Source organism: Gavialis gangeticus, unplaced genomic scaffold, assembly GCF_001723915.1.
Source record: "Gavialis gangeticus isolate Ggan-Ray unplaced genomic scaffold, GavGan_comp1, whole genome shotgun sequence".
NCBI classification, from domain to species: Eukaryota; Metazoa; Chordata; order Crocodylia; family Gavialidae; genus Gavialis; species Gavialis gangeticus.
The window spans coordinates 139,883,342-139,890,269 of record NW_017729022.1 but is presented as its reverse complement, the minus strand read 5'-3'; positions in this window follow the sequence as shown (position 1 = coordinate 139,890,269).

Below are 6,928 nucleotides of genomic sequence, written 5' to 3'. Positions count from 1 at the left end.
ACTAAGTTTCTCTTATAAAACTGATTTTGGCTCAGACATTAAACTAGTAGTTCATATGTGGGACCAATCAGTATATAATTTTTTGGAGAATTTTAAGTCAAGCTGATAAAAGTTCAAGAATGATAATATCTTAAAATTAGCTATTAGCCATAGACCACTTGGGAGGCTGACCCCGGGAGATCCCAGGGTAAAAAAAAAAAAAACCCATGGCAAACAAAAAGCAGGGGGGTGCACATGGTAGCAGTGCATGCCACCCACAACTGAAGCCTGGACAGCCAGATCTACACTCCCGCTGCTGTCCAGGCTCCCTGCTGCAGGAGCACCACAGCTGCAACTCCCCCAAAGCCCCAGGTAAGGCTGCCAGGCCCCAGCCTCCCCAACTCCACCAAGGGCTACCTGCCACATGGCAGAGCGCACATGGCACCGGTGTTCCCCATGGCATAAGGTGTGCCATTGCTACTTGAGCAGGAATGTGCGTTTCTCCAGGGACATCTGGATGTGGCTCTTGATGCATCTCTATTCTCATCTGTCACGAGCCATTTCCTCCAAATCCTGTCCTACATTGTTTACCTTCAGGTCACTTCTTAGGTTGTCTGTCAAACATTGGTAAGGTCTACCTCAAGGACCTCATCCTATAGAAAATGTTGATGTTTCTTGATTCCTCCACTCCAACCACATGGCAGATCCACACTAATCACTATGCATGTACCACACTTGTAATGAGTGGCTATTCCGTCATACTTAATAGTTCTTAATTACTTCTTTGCCTCCATTTTCCCCTGCTGGATCTCTCATTATTTTTGGTGTAACATGATAAGATTACAGACTTTAATAATGATTGTGTGTCTGCATACTCTCAGCCATACTCACGACATGGCTATGGGCTGCCCTGCTTTAGCTCTGTGTATGCCAGCTTCTGAACTCAAAGCAGTAGATATACATTAGTGCAGCACTGCACTTAGGCAAAAAAGTTATGCTTATTTACATCACTCAATCAAGTTATATTTTGAATAACTGTTCACTAATGAGTTTGGAAATGCACACTTGTTACCTTGTAGAAAAATAAGGTGAGCTACAGCCATCAGATAATCTGGATTTACTGCTTACCATGGCAGAAATATCTTTACTACAGCTTTGCTTAGTCAGATATTGTTAACCTACAATCACCTTCTTCCCTTTTCTGGGATGTGGGAGGTACAGATAGAGGGAGCAGATGGAAAGAAATGGTAAAAATAAGAGAAGAATCCATTTCATTTCTATGTTTTTAAATATTTAAGTTTATCTTTACAAGTAAATGAGTTTAAATACTTATACCTGTTATTCAAGAAGAAAAATTTAAATATGGAACTATTTAAAGTCAAAGTTTGCCAGTTTTTATGACTGAACAAGTCCTGCTGATTAGACAAAACTTGTTCATCTAATTAAGGATTTTAGAATAAAAATTGAATAAGGGCAGTTTTGTATTGATTTTCCCAAAAATGAGAATCCATTAAAATAGGTTTTAACATTTGTCAACCTTTCAAGACAAACATATTATTAGGCACAACTGGCTGTCTGTTCAGAAGAAGCATGGGACAAACATAGTAAAGGGATTGCAGGTCACAACTGAAGGGCATTGACAGGAATAGGGAAACTCACAAAGGTTCATAAAGTTGATGTTCAATGTCATTTACCATGGTAGGTTTCCAGTAGACCATTACTGAACTGCTGAATTGTCTTGCAATATTTCAGTTTTCCAAATGAAAGGAAAAGTTTGCACATAAAATAAGACAATATTAGAACATTATTTAGGTTGCAAAATCAAATAAATGTTCATACCCTTTATATGGATGCATTATGAAACAGGCTACTTTTTCCAAATGATCCCTGCTTCATTCAGTGCATAGGATGAATGCTATTTACTTAATGAGCAGCTTTTCAATATTTTTTCTTCATTGCTCAATGTGTGGCCGTAAGCCTTTATTTACTGTGCACTATTCAAACCCTGCTTGACAAGCACAGATGTTGATTATCCCATAGGCTTTTCTATAGTGTTTATTGCTATAATAGTTCAGTGTTTTGCAAATATCAGTGAGTTCATTTTCACAAGACCGTTATGAAAAAAAAAGGGTATAAATGTCCCCCTTTCATAGACAGAGAACTGAAGCACAAATGTTAAAATAAAAGTTTCCATTAAGCTTAGGGTGCCTGATCTGAGATACAACAACAATATGACTTTTCAAAATATAGTACTTTGAATTTTATAGCACTTCACATCTTGAAAATACAGTTCCTATCACTTCTATTGTAACTGAGTGCTCAGCTCATTTGCAAATCAAACTACAAGGTTTCAAGCTATGCATGCTTTAGATGAGGAACACAGAATTAAGGATAGGGACAACCTATGAAAAGATTTAAGTGATTTTTATTTCATTACATAGGAACACTGTGGCAAAGGCAGGAATCAAAACCAATTTTCCAGAGTAGGTATGCATAACTTTTATGTTTTAGTGAAAAAGGAAGAGAGAAGCCAAGCAAAAACTAAACATCACCTGGGATTGAATCCCACTGACTAATAGGGCTGTGCAAAATTTTGCCTGGGGCTTCATTTCAAAGCTGTTTCAATGCATTTCAAGCTCGAAACAGTGAAATCAAAAAATGAAACAAAAGCCTTTGAAACAGCTTTGAAATGAAACAAGGGTACTCGAAATGTTTTGAGTTTCGAAGCCAGGCTTACTTAGCTTCAGCACTGGTCCTAGCTGGCAGCAGCCGCCTCCTGTCATCCAGCACAGATCCGGGGGCCATGCCCCCCCAAAAAGGATTCTGGCACAGACCCCAGCCCTCCTGGGGGTGCCGGCCCCTGGATCTGCATGCTAGGTGACAGTATGCTGTCGCTGCCGGCAAGGGCCAGTGTCAGCATCAGTCTTCTGGGCGCTTGGCATGGGCTGCACCCAGTGCCAGTCCCAGTCGGCAGCAGCAGCCTCCTGTCATCCATCAGGCAGATCAGGGGCCTGCCTGCACCCCTGGGAGGGCTGCAGGGCTGGGCCAGACTCTTTCCAGGGGTGCAGGCCCTGATCTGCCTGCCAGACCACAGGAGGATGCTGCTGCTGCCTGGGACCAATGCTGGGTGCAGCCCACACCCAGAACCGGGAACATTGGTGCTGCCACTGGCTGCAGGCAGCAGAACCAGTCTCCTGTCATCCAGCAGGCAGATCCAGGGGCCCGGACCCCCAGGAGGGCTGCAGGGGCTATGCCGGACTCTTTCCAGTGGTGTGGGCCCCCAAGCTGCCTGCCAGATGACAGAAGGCTGCCGCTGCCGGCAAGTGACAGGAGTTTTGCTTGTCAACATCTTGAGGTGCAGTTTACCAGAAATCTCTGTACCTATCTCCTGGAAACTTGGCAGGCTTCATACCCTCAGAATTGGCTACCATCCTTACAAGTTTCATCTGAATCAGGCAAGAAATGACAACGTGTTAGGCATTTTCATGATTCCTCATTATAGCCTATGGGCAAAATGTTGAAAAAGTGTCAAAACAGAGAAACAGTTTTGATGAAACAGAACAGTGGTTTCAAAACTAAACAAAACTCAAAGCAAAACAGTGTTTCATCAAAATGGAACAGTGCTGTTTCTCACAGCCCTACTGATCACCCAAACTCTGTGTACTTGGAGGTTACACTGGATCAAATACTTACCTTTAAAGCACATGTAGAGAAGATGAAAGGGAAAGTCAGCACCTGCAAGAACATACTTCAAAAGTTGGTCACCTCAAAGTGAGAAGCAAACACAGCCATACTATGAACCACTACTATTGTCATATGTCATTTTATTGCAGAGTATGCATGTCCAATATGGGAACAATCAATCAGTTCATGACCCAGCTGTCATGAAACAACAGGGGCTGCTTACAGATGTGGAAAAAATAAAACAACCCAGTGATTTATTTTCAGCTCAGTGTGCACCTGCGCTAAATGCAGTGCCTGTGCAGAAGAGGCATCACATTAGTTTGACCCAGCTTGCTCAGTTTCTGCATAGATTGGGCTCTTCAGCAGGGCTTTTTGGCGCTTTTAGCTAATAGCTGATTGAATCCTGCTGAAGCACCCAATCTATACAGATGCTGGGGAGTCAGGTTGGATGCGCTTCCTCTTCTGTAAAGTATTGGGTTTTTGGGGGGGGGGGTTCTACATCTGTCAGCGGCCAGGATGTCTAAAGCCAGTACCAAATGTAGCCTGTACTTCCTGGCTGGAAATGTACCACCTGATATCAGAAGAAAGGTAGCAAGCCAAAAAGAAAGGTCATGACAGATGGAAGACTCCAGGCATCCAGGTCTATCGTCACACAGAAGTAACCAAAAGGCTTGAAGTAAAAAAAAAAAAAAAGAGGTTTACAGCCAGCATTGCACCCTTGGACACAATGGCAGATGGGGCACAATTGAGGTTATGCAAGGAAGGATTACATACAATCAGATGCCCTGAAATGGTCAGGGAACCCCAGGAGGACCCTCCAAGAGGGGCTGATACAGACTGGCCAACATAGTGATGCCTGAACAGCCTGTGCACATCAACCAGAGGATCAAAAAAACCAAACAAGATCAAATGAGACTACTCTAATAACACAAATAGATGCAAGTGCAGTAAAATACAGGCCATTGAGCACCTGCTTGTTTGCCAGTGTCTTGGTGAGATCTGTACAAAGGAGGACCTTGCTGTAGCAATGGAAAGAGCCATCACTTGTGCACAATTCTGCAAAAACATCTAGTTTATGACAAGGACACAAGAAGAAAAAGCAGCAAAAGAGGAGATATATGAATGTAACAGATCCCATTGGACTTAAGTCTGGTGTTTTCTAACACATTCCTCTTGCTTGGTATTTGTAAAGCAACAACGTGAAATTCAGGTCATGTTTCTACCATATTTCCATCTAGAGGCCTGCCTTCATAGGCATAATAAAAAGTTCTTCTAATAAGGCAATTTTGTCAAAACATCACCAAAAGATATTATAGAAAAGTCAATAGAAAATTAACTGAAATATTTCTTCAAAAGTGATGACACCGTATAAGATATTAGGTAACTATTTTAAAACAGAGAGACACTGCATGCAGGCACCTGATTCTTTATTCTGGTAACAATATGTACCTGTTTGACTCTTGTTTTAAGAACTCCCAGCCTTTTCTGTGTGGGTTCATAGAGGTAAGAACCCCATAAGTTTCAACTCAGCAGCTTAACAAAAGCAAGATATGCACCATAAGCAGGGGGCAGTTGGATCTAAATCTGTCCAAGTGTCCTTACATGCTACTTACATAGGTAACTTTAGCTCTTTAAGTGTATACTGGCTGTAAGCGCCACTTAGGTGACTAGCTTTAACTATTTACCCACCTGAAGGAGTTACATTTCAGCTTTGTAACTATGAACCTAAACATTGTAAGAGTGTTATTATTATTGATTACAGGAAATAAAACAGCAAAGTAAAAACTTAAACATTTGAAGTTGCAAAAAAGTAGAGTGAGAAAACTGTTTTTTTGGAAGCAGTCTGTGGGCATTTATACACATGCTTTAGGAGGCGTGGTAGGGCAAGCTAAATGAGCTTTAGTTCACAGCACCCCACCACCATTTTTCAGCTTGGGGAGGCTGATAAACATGATGCTGGAGGCTGCTGGAGTGCATCAATTTCCATACTCCAGCAGACTTGATGTCTACTCCAATGTGCTAGAATTACAGTGTCAGAGCAGGCTCCAGGCACATGTGTAGGAGCCCCAGTATGTCTTAGCTAGTCAGATATTCTCAGAATAGTTGTCTTTTAGTTGCTGGGTAAGGATGCAGTTGAGAGATTGCCCAATTTGGCCTTCACCACACTTGCAGTAATCATAAACATTTATTTGTTCTCCATAAATGTTATAGCATGTAAAATATTGAGTACCAATGAACTGTGGAGTACCAAATGAACTGATTTGTAGTGAAGACTTGTTCAACTTTTACAGTTGTCAGAATATTTGAAACTGCAGCCATCTTCCAGCTGATGGCTTTAAGAGTAATTACAGATATTGCTAATAAAATTTTGTAGATGTTGGCAAAATCTCAGCTCAAACTAATGGTCATGGGCTAACAGTGAATTTGAGATGTTGATTTGTCAGAGTTTTTAATACTGCTATGATATAGACACAAGAATGCCTATACTTTACTTCCTCACTATTACAGACATTGAAAGCACTCAGATTTGTATACGAAAACAATTGAATCCTGCATATGCAATATCCCTAATACAAAATAAGAAGAAAATTTGACAGCAGCAAGTCTCCTTTATAGTTAAGAGTAAACCTGTCCTATGTAGCTACTAATCACAGCTACTGTATTAGAGATTATCCTCTCTAGAGCTAAAAATGTGTTTTTCTACTTTCAAATTTAAGTTACATTTTATATACATTTCTGTTTACACCTATGGCAGAAGAGGGGGAGGAAAATGAGGCGAGAGGTCATCATCTTTATAAAAGAAGCATTAAAATATTGAAACATTCCAAAAGAAAAAGAGAGAAAAATGAGTAAGTCTACACTTGTGTATCTTCATTACTATTAGAGTCCAACATGTGCCAAGAAAAATAAGAACATGGTACCTGTCTTGAATAGTTTATGTTATATTACTTAGCCCCCCAAAATTATTCCTTGTTATAGAGCACTTGTGTGTTGGTAGAATCCTGCAGAAGGAAAGGTATTATTCCACCTAACCTTTTAGGTTAAGTACAGAGATTCAGCAGGCATTAGGGTGAGGTTAAATAGATTCAAAATGGCTGCCCTATATCAGGTAAGTCAGGATGCTGGGGCAGCTAGCCAGGGCTTGGGGGTCCAGCAGGCTGAAGGGGATTGAGGGTCTGCTGGATGATGGGGGGAGGTACAACCCGCAGGCAGGGGGGCAAGGGCAATCTGTCAGGGTGGGGCAGGCACAACCCATGGGTGGGTT